We start from the raw sequence: 11,128 nt of genomic DNA, 5'->3' as shown, positions 1-11,128 counted from the left end.
GTAACCTACCGAAACTATACACGCTCAGCTCAAGCTTTATCTCGACAGTATGTTTGAAGCTGTTGAACCACACGTTATGCTTCGAGAGTCCTCGTTTTCTTCACAACTTTTCACCCAACTTTTAGGAACCGATGGTGACAGCATTCGGACGCTTGTACGGTCGCTTGACACCGTTTTGCTGATCGCCAGTATCATGAACCGTCCCATAAAGGACCAGCGAAACAATGATGCCGAAACAAACCGGGTTTGATTATCTACCACCGTGGACGCTTCCGATGTGTCTTCGTGCCGGCGTATGTGCACACAAATTATGTTGGCACGTTTGGTGCTAACACTACGGAACAAATTACCGAACAATTTATGATGCCATTGCTGCGATGCGATGGGATGCAAAGTGCTGTTGTCCGCTTACTGTGGCTGGCGCTCGCTCTGCTGGGGCTCGCTGCGTCCGAGAGCTTTTCCGACATATGCGAAACTGCACGACACGAGGATGTGTGTCTGCAAATCCCACGGGTTGGATCATTTCCCACACTTCGTTGACGGAAAGTTGCTCTGCTGCTGTGACCGTAACAGCTTGTTGCAGTAGTTTTCTCACCCCTTTTGAACAGGGCAGGCTGGTGGAGATGGAAAAGCGGAAATGGAACCCAACGAACACGCTAAAAACTAAAAACAAAATCAATGGACAGCAAATGCTACGAAATGTGCAATGTTTTATTTTCCTTTTGCTCCCTTCTTTTTTTGTGCAAAAGAAAATTTAAATAAAGACACATAAATTTCCCAACCTCATCCCTTTTTCCTCACATCGTACCGGAATGGGATAGCACATTTCTTAAAGATTCCTTTGCCCAGGAATTCCTTTCTGTCATGTGAATTTTTATCGCCGACCAGTGAAAGTTAAGGAACGCTCGAACGGTTTGCCTGGTAGAAAAAGGGAAAATTCGAGATTCAAGATTCTTGATCGTTCGATAAGAAATTGTACGTTGTAAAATTCCCCCATCGAACACCGGTGCCGAAATGTTTGCGAAAACAACAAAGCGCTGTACTGACACGATTCGCAATTCCGATTTATGGACGGAATGGCATCGTTGTATGTTGATGGTATGTTTTTTTTTAACTGCAAATATCAAACCAAAACGGGGTTAAGTGTGTAAACGAGGAAGGGGTTTGTTTTACTCGTGTTGTATCAATTCTTGCGATTTGCTCACACACAAAAACACTGCATATCATAATTTGATTGCGATGAGGAACACACATTCCATTGAAGGTATTTTGTGTGCTGGGGTATCAAAAACCGCCCTAACTCTTTGAACTAACCATCGCTCATTAAGTATTCATTCGCCCTAAAATTCTAGATTAAAGAGTAAATGTGCCCCGAGTAATTTAGACGCTGCAAGGGCGCGCCAAAGTTGTTTATCAAGGCCAAAGCTGTTCGGTTATTCCCCTCGGTGAGCTATTCCTACGTGCACGAGCGATGCTATTTTCCGCGAAAAGCAAAGTTTGTCAATTATCAAACGATGAAAAACACATTTACGCTCTCCACGCTCTCCGCATCAGCCACCAGGCGTCTCCATCGCTTCCCCTTACAGCCTACCGGGCGCCTCCATTTGGGTGAGCTGTTGCTCTCAACTGGGGTTTTCCATCAGAAAACAACCAACTGTCAAAATCATTCGACCGTCACCTTAAGCCGTATCCCGGAAAAAGCTGCTTTACGCCACATCCCATGTCGACGGGACCGTTTTAGAAGGAACTAGGCTAATTTTTGGACCTGCCTTGTCGATAGGATAGGATAGCGCCTACATCCAAGAGACGAGACGAAACGGTTCAAAGGATTCAGATTGGGTAGTTCGCTTTCCAGTGCGTGTGTTGGCGTGTGTTCAGCTTTACCCCCCTGATCGACTGACAACTGTCAGAACGTCTCGAGGTCGTGGCAGCGTGAATGGAAAACCTCTCCGAATTTGATAATTTCAACTGAAAAGCTAGATTTCTAAGCATCTACTCTCAGGCTTGAGACTGAATGGGAAAGTTAACATTCGTCACCTCCAAGGATTAACTGAGCCGCTCGATTATGACAATCATCGCTAGTTGGGAGTCCCATGGTAACAAACAGGCCTTCTGTAGGTTTAGGGTTTTTACAAGCCGCTTTACAAACACCCATTCGTATTGTGTCTCTCTTGTTATGGGCCAGTAAGCAGCAGTAAAGTAAAAAATCAAGCTCGTGCTGACGTACACAATTGAAACTGTAAGAGCCGTTGGACGCTCAAGGGCATCCATTATGGTATACATAAAATATGACATTTTCAAGAGGTCCCTTCCGCTTTCCCATTCCTTGCTTGTTCCGTGCCAAGATGGGAATGGGACATCTTTTCTAGTGCGTCCTCCTACACCAATCGTCACCCGTCAAGCGTGACGAAACGAGGGTCGAAACCAGACGCTGTTTGGCGTCGTAATTTATACCGTGAAGCGAAAAACCCTCAATTCCCATCCTCAATCTTCGCTGAAGGTATCCGAAGAGTGACAAAATTTCGTCGCAACCCTTAAGTGTACGCTTAAATTACGTTCACCGAAACAGACCCCGATCTTTATGGGGACGTACGCGCGTGTGTGAGTGTGTGCTTTTCTGTGCTTAAAGCACACAGCAAAAGGGACACGACACATCCTTCGCCACTCAATGCACAATATTTCTTCAATCAACCGGATGCGCATGATGGATGAGATGGTGTCGCTTGCATAAGCGAACGTTGTCACAGTGATCACATTCCACCCGTAACTGGTAGCTTATCGGTTGGATTCATTCGAACGCTTATTCGATTGTCACGGGAGGTCCAATTTTGTCGGGCACTGTTTCTAATGACGATAGCACTAGGGAAAAACGGGATGAATTCGAAACGTGAATTTGAATGACGCATCTGCCGAGAACAATATTACGCTGCTGCACCCTTCCATCGATGGCGCCTCGGGATGGAGGAGGATTATGTAAATCATACTATTGGATGATCAGAATTAAGCCTGTGCAAATGAACGCAAGCAGAAAATTGACGTGTTTTGGTGCGGGGAGAGAGAGAGAGAGTAAAACAAAATAGTTCCCCACGAGCAGCGCAGCAATGGCGAAAAACTGTACAAGCTTGATTCAAAGAATTGAATTTCGATACGATACTTTTCTTCGTACTGACGCACTGCTCGCAGCACAACGCAACGAGCTGAAAGATAATCCTCACATGACGATAGCGCGCTAGAAGGTTCTCTGAGCCATGAGGATCCAATTATATCATATTCCAGCAACGACAGCGGGGGGGGGGGGGCATTGAATGAAATTTTAATTTCATCTGAAAGGATTAGCTCGTGTCGTTAGGTTTGAATGAAGCGAACCAAATCAACGGTCTTGATGTTGTACAGATGAAGCTATATTAACCACCCTTATCTTTTACACATCCTTACTTCATACGGACTACCCCATCAAAGGGATGATAGAATTTGTTCTGTTTAAAATGACACTAATTGTTGGTTTTAGCTTGTAATGCAAAACAGACATTGAAACAAAGCAGTATTAGCGATAATGTAATTACAAATCCGAAGAGAAACGATTCTTATTTTCCACCCTTTCCAAAGAAAACCATTCACACCGTCTTATCTGCACAACACACAGCCAGCATAACATTCAGTGATTAATTAAAACTGCTTATTATTTCATCGGACACACTGTTGCCGCTTTACCCGTGGTTCATTATGAGCTCTCTCGATGGAAGCGAACGATTTCAATCATCGGAAACTGCTTCAGAATCTGCTCATTGACCCGGAAAATATGTTCACGGATCTGATGGAACTTGTTGGGAATAAATTTTAATTGGCAATCATCTACTTGAAACAATGTCTTTGTAGCACTGTGTGTAGTGTCTCTAAGAGTTCTGAAAAAAAGTTCTGACGAATGAATGTATGTAAATGGATGAAATTTCCGTTGAATGATATTTGGATTAATTGAAGCGATGCTTTCGAAAAGCCCTTTTCAATGTGTGATTTCCGAAAGCAGCTTTCATTGAAAGGCACCAGGCGCCTCCATCGAGTTACAAAGTACTGGGCGTCTCCATCTCATATCGTTTCTATCTTAATGATAAGAAATTTAAACGATTTTTTTTTATTTCGTACCCGTTTTACCCAACATGTCGAAAAAATGAAAATTTTAAAAAAGTCCCCGTACCACGAAACGAGTTTCATAACAAAGCCTTCCACATTTCGGATTTCCAGCTAAACTCCTCTAGAAACTCCATTCCAGTTCTGGGAAAAATGGGTTTATAATTTGTCTCGGTGCACTCTTCGGTACCGAAACGACCTTACCGGCTTACCGGCATAAATTTTAACCCATCGCCTGCTTCTATAATCTCCATAGCAGTTACGGCGAAATGAGGAGTTTGCATTGCAAAGAAATGCTGTTTCGGCCTTTTTTTTGCTTCTTCTCCATCTGAAAAATACACCCATTTCGTTCTACATTGTTTCAGCATCGTATTGCAGAAAAGCGCATCGAACGGGTGAACATGAGCTGCCTTTCCGTCGACACAAACTATAAGGACAGTTGGTTAAGAATGTTCCTTTACTATGTCTCCGTGTGTATGTTTGTGTGTCCAACTCATGCAAACGGCTGCCGCACAGTCAATCCGTTGCACAGGAAGGAAACGGAAAAACACAAGCATAGATGCAATCGTTTGCCATCATGGGACCGATCGAGTGGCAGAAACGACTTCCGGTGACCGACCGAGAAGCCATCGGGCCACTTTATTTACGCTTCAGCCGTGTCCATAATCGCACCCCAATCGACAGGAAAAGCTTGGCGTTCCCTTTTTCCAATCACAATCTACCCGTTCTCCACTGCCCGTGTTAGAATTTGCCTCCCATTTGTCCGAGTGTCTGGCGCTGGCAGGAAGTGGCAACTTTAGCACGCCACCTTATCAGACGGGCATTATCTAGCAGAACTTGGTGTCTGTGCAGTTCTGGACTGAGGTTTTATCCTTGCTCACTTGTCGAGGAAGTCAATGCCGGATGGGAGTGCCGTTTGCGTTGAGCAACCGGCTGAAATCTTTCCCGGCCCCTCAACCGAATAGCTGGATAAATTAGAAGGAAGGAATATATTTCTATTACACCAAGAATAGCTCGAGATGAAATTCCTGGACAGGCTTCTCGGTCAACGGGCGATGTTGAGTAGGATATATTACGAATTATTTACCTATTGTCAGATCACAATTGGAATCGTTCCGATCCAATGGTTCGCTTAGGAGCCATTCGGCAATGCCTGTCGAAGCAGTTGTGATGCAGGTACCGGTTGCAGCTGCATCGATCAGCTTACGGGACACTGCCCATCATCGGCTGCTATCCGAACTATCCGGAGGAAATCGAGTGGACGAAGCCGATAAAATGACCAGCATGAGCCAGTACCATATTTCATCGAGAATGGCTGGACATAATCCTTATCAAAAGCTCAGAGCCATCTTTCTGCATTATCTTCAACTGCGCAGTGTGTTGTGAATTTGAAGAGCGTTTCGAGAAGAGAGGCCGTGATTTTTAACATAATTTAATCTAATGCTTACCCAGTATGAGGGGCCATTTTCTAATGCATTTCTTACTGCTCGACTTGATGAAGAATAATTTCTCCCTAATCGTCTCAACACTCTGCACTCGCACACTGCAGTAAACAAAATCCTTCAATGATAAAACATTCCAGCAAATTGTTATGCTTTCCACTTAGGGTCGTGCTCTTGCACTGACGCACTTCACAGAACATTCGTACTAAACGGTAAATCAGCACCATATTTATCCTTCTACCACCGGACAGCCCCTAATAGTATGCAATCAGATAGTCACGCAACCGTTTCTCCCTCCATCCGCCATAAACACTGACCATCCGGAGTCCATCCATCCATCTGGCTAAAACCCGAAAAATGGTCCACTAATCCCGTTCGTCCCCACACCACCATTCCCCTTTCCCACACACACACGCACACCATGAAATCTAATGACCCGAGCAGGACGGTGAACTGTTGGTGGCGGTTTGGTCCACGGAGATTACGGCAGATTGCCCTACGGAGGGCTTTCGATGTAAGTAATCCCAACCGAGGTTTTACCCGAACGTCGATGCTGCTACTCCTCGGAAGGACCGGCTCGGGTGTAAATCTTCGCTCTATTGCAAAAACGGCAAATTCAACGCCATTGTCCGGCAGCTGAAAAGTCTTTTTCGGTCAAACGCACGATTCATTCCACGCAGAAGGAGGACCTTTTTTTTGGCGGGGACGAGATGCATGTTTTCCTTCGGGTTTTCCCCAAGCGTTCTTGCGTTACGGTGGAATCTACCGGAGAGCGAGAAGAGCTTCATAAATTAAGGAAACCTCCAACGACAAAGCGATGGATTGAATTTGTCACGCTTCTGAAGCGGCTAAAAAAGTAATTGGCAGTGGTTCAAGCATGGTGAAATGGAAACTCGTTACGGATTTGTACCGGGTAGCCTGGAGAATTCATGGGTCGATTTAAACTGCGGAGTGGTTTAGTTCCTTTCAGCTTTTCTCGTTACCCGTTTAAAGTCGAGTCGAGAACGATTCAACGAAATACGACAAACGTGGTAAGGAACGAGAATGGAACGAAATCGCAAAAAGAATTATTCTCTTATCTCACTCGTTTCTGCTCCAAACAAGCAGCTCAAATTCCTACAGTTTATGCGCAAAACTCCATCTCACCGAACAAGTGTCCCACAAAATGTCATAAATAAAGTGTCATGCATTGTTCGCTCAGCGACTGTGTTATGTTTGCGTTCGCTGGCTGCTGCTGATGGAACGATGATGCATTTCGCTACATTCACCCGAGGGAAATGTATTCGACGCGAACGATGGAGCCGTGGGGTTTGATAATGCAATTCATACGACCGGAAACTTCCCATAAAGCGCAGCTTTCCTTCGAGCACATAATTATTTGCATCGTGCTTCTTCCTTCTGCGAACCATGCGTCTACTCGCGAATAGTTGTGTGAGCTCGTGCGCGTGTGTGTGAAAGAGTATGAGTGAAATTGAAATTTTACGGTGGTTTATGATATGTGTGAAGAGACATTTGCATGGCGAACGAGCTAGCGAACGTTTGCGTTCAAGCAAAACAATGCACTTTGCGAGAGTTTATTTGTCTACAGAAGGAAATCTATTATGTGTGGTATATGTGTGTGTGTGTGTGTGTGTGTGTGCTGCGTTGTAAAGTGTTACAAGATGTATAAAGCAAGAACAGTGCGGTAATAAAACAATAAGCTGAATTATATTGCTCATAAAGCACTCAAATCCCTCATCGGAGTGGATCAACTCGAAGTGGGAAGAATTAATTTAACAATTGAAGCTGCTTCATTGTGGCACTAACATTTGTTGTATCAAACTTTCAAAATTTTCAATTTTAAAATAGCAGTTAGAGGTTGAAAGCCTAAGCGTTTACAAAAACATTTATTTATTCTCCGACGCCTATATGTATGCAAACCATCAAACATAAACGATATAAATTTATAGACTTGAAAGGGTTGTATGAAGCAATACGGCCAGGCCGTTCTTTATGAATAAAAAAAGGGTTGTATGTAACCTGATATGATATTCTTTTAATAATAAAGATACAATTTCACTTATTTTAAAATACTGCCACAAATACAGATAATAATTGAAGTACTTTGCTACGCCTAAAGGTATGCAAATCATGAGACATGAAAATCTTACAATGAAATCCTCGTAGAATTATAATGCTAGTGGTGCAAACTTGCAAACAGAAACGGATGATACTAACTCTGGTATCGTTTTCCTTTATGTAAAAGAGTGTGAAAATGTAGGAAGTGTAATTAAAACAGTTTTAAAATGAAAGTCTTCTACTGCACTGGCACTAAGCTGCTGTCAGTTTGCTGCAGCTTATCGAAGGTTTTCCTTTGGCTTTATTAACATCTGCACTAACATTTCCGACTTTGGACAGCTAATTTAGAGCAGTTTTTTACGTTTAATTCCTATGCTTCTACTAATCAGGTGAGCTAAGCTCCTTCGAGTTTCTAAGCTATTCAGTCCCTTTCTCTTGTTTTGCTCCAGTTAACACTTTAAATTTTCGTTGTTTTCACTGTCAGCCATTAGTGAGCACCAAGCATTATAAGCACAACCATTCTGCCATCGTTATTTTGCTACCCGGACACGATAAAACGCTTTCCGGTGCTTTTGTATCGTTCCCTCGGGAATCACCACGGCGAGCGAGCGAGAACAAAGCAGAAGCATTATTCGGTGCCCACCGGAAGGACCCGGGCAGAACATCCAGCTACCAGACAGACTGTCTAAAAGGTTAAGGAAGCCAACTCGACTCGACGACACAGGCCAACCCGAAGGGACAACAAAAACACGCGAGAAATCACAACGCGCGACAATCGATTAACTGCATCTGGTGTACGGTGTTCGTGAGCGAGCAACTTGGAACTCGCATCACAACATTTCATGCATCTCACGTAAGGTGCACGTTGTTGCCATTAGTTTGCTAAACATCGGCAAGAACAAAACCCACCCCGATCACGCCACGTACCTGATCCGAGTTAATCTTCCGGCAGGGATTTCGGGGGAAGCTAGGAAGCGGGAGCCTTTTTACGACTGGCAACACTTTAAATGCCGTCGGAATTCGCGATGCCGTTAAACTCTCGTCTCACAACAGGGATTGCACGTGTGCATATCGTACATGTTCCCAGTCAAAGTCAGCCGAATGTCGTCTGTTGGATGCTGGAATGAAAGAAATCCAACACTTGGAACACACACCGATCCTGGCCAGACTTCCAGGCAGCACAGCTTGTCATAATAATCATAATCATCGTCATCATCGACTGCGCACCGCCTTCGGTAGCGCTTTGGTGGTCAATTCACGGCTCATGAATCGAAAGCTTATAAGCTGCAAAAACCAACCACTCCCGGCACACCAACCTGGTCGACGGACCCGGTTGGACACGTTTCGCCCAGAATGGGTTCACAATACGGTGGACCGTTCACCGTACTGTTGAAAGGAAAAATATTACCCAATCGGGACTTGTTCCACTTTGTTCGCTTTTTTTCCCGTGGGTCTCGGGCGAACGGTGAAAGGCAAGATTTAAACGTCTCCATTGGAGCATTCGCACATTAGACAGCAATGAGACAGCAAGCTAAGGTTAAGGAGAGTGTTGTTTATGGTTCAATAAATAGCCTTTTTCTATTGTACGGTGCGGACTGATTCAATCAACTCAAAATAAAGCTTGCTTTAGTGCTGGGAAATGATTGAATGAATTAATGGAAAATAGTTCCTTGGGGAGAGGGTAACATTAATTCCCTGTTCACAGAGGTTACTGATTGAAATTAACTTTATTTACTGCAAGACTCTGATTAACTTCCATTACAAAATTCCTAGAAACTACCCAAAGAAACTTCTTTCATCGCTGTAAAAGGTTAAAATAAGGATCTCGCTCTTGATGACCTATACCAAAAATAGATTTGCCATTACTGTTCCCCTTTTGTCTTCGATTCAATTCACCCCACTCAACTGGTCAACCGACTTTTATCTGAACCCACATGCAAAAGGAGAGCCAGGAATGTGTTTCATTAAAAATAGCTCCCATTGTACTTCCGAACTCATTTGTTCCAACTTCCCCTTTGAGGAAACGACAGCAAAGGAAGAGAGGAAGGACGTCACCCGTCTGTCACGTGCAGACTGGTGGCCTGGTACCACTTAAAATTGTCAATTTATTTTATTCCGACTCTCAATCGCACTCCTTCACTTTCTCGTTTATAGCCTCGTGATTGAAAGATTAAAAAGATAAGTTTGTGAAGCGAAAGCGAGTGGGGTCCATTGTGCGGATGGGACCGAAGCGCGCCTGAATGTAGGCACATTTTTCATAAATTTATAAAGCAATGCGCCCACAAGTATACCATCCGCATGACAAAAATATCTTTTTCAAAGTGTTTAAAGCGAGCAAACCCGATAAACAATCTCTTTGAAGGCGCGCACGTTGTTGTGGCATAGTTTCAATTTAAATTAATTATTTGCTATAGCTTTAAGCAGATAAGCAGGCGATCGAGTGTTAATTACCAAGTGAATGAGTCTGTCTACGACATAACAACCCGTAGTTGTTCATGCATAAATTAAACATTGTCATGCTCACTCTTTCTGCCGTCTTTTTCTTTTAAAGGATACGTTTTTAATAGAGCCGTTCCGTTCGCAAGGAGTTTCTCATTCCTAAGGAGCTTCTGACACATGTTTCAATGCGTACGTGAGTCACGTGAGCCGTGTGCTACGGTTCAACTCGAGTCACTCTCTTGATTGAATCACGTTCACCGTAGCATCCTCGATTGAGTCAACTTAACCTTCAGCATCCATACTGCCCAGACACCGTTTCGAAAGACTTCAAACAAGAAGTTCCGCTTTACCTTGGAAGAATGCTAAAGTTCTCGGTCCCATTGCAATCGAGCAGAAATAGACCACCAGACTTCGATGATATCAATTATTTCCTCACCTTTCACGAGCCAAATCGTTCGCTGCTCGGTGTGGAGTGCAGTGCGGAACATATTCCAGCGGAAAATTGATACCCCTTCGTTTCAGCGATCGATTTCAAAACAAAGACCGGTGTAGTTCGATGTGGAAAACGGAACCAACCAACAAAAAAAAAGGTCCTACAATTGGGTCTTTATGTTTCGGGATGGTATTAACGGATGTTCGAAATGCTCGCATTCGAACACACGCAGGTGAACTCCGCACGAATTGATTCGATTTGTCGAGTGGTGCTCATAATAATGGCGGTAACATAAATTAATGCCCCAACAAAAGTTCTTCCCCCAGCGCAAAGGAATCATTGCCTAGGGTTGCATTTTTGGGTGGTCCAACACGAATGGCGAGCGCCGATGATAATGTTTCTTTGTCGACGGTAAGGATGTTTCGACGGAACGGAGGTGGAAAATCAAAGACAGGAAGGAGGTATTGTCGAAACATTTGTTCCGTCTAGACGAAAGACCCATAACTTCGGGAACGGGATGCTTTGCCTGGTGTTGCCCTTTTTTTCGTCTTGCTGAATCTGCCCCAAAAAACTGTCATGCCAGAAAGATAAATTATGTTGATTAGCAGCACAACACCGTACTCGTCTCTTC

This window comes from Anopheles stephensi, chromosome 2, assembly GCF_013141755.1.
Source record: "Anopheles stephensi strain Indian chromosome 2, UCI_ANSTEP_V1.0, whole genome shotgun sequence".
NCBI lineage: Eukaryota > Metazoa > Arthropoda > Insecta > Diptera > Culicidae > Anopheles > Anopheles stephensi.
This window is presented reverse-complemented; position numbering follows the sequence as displayed.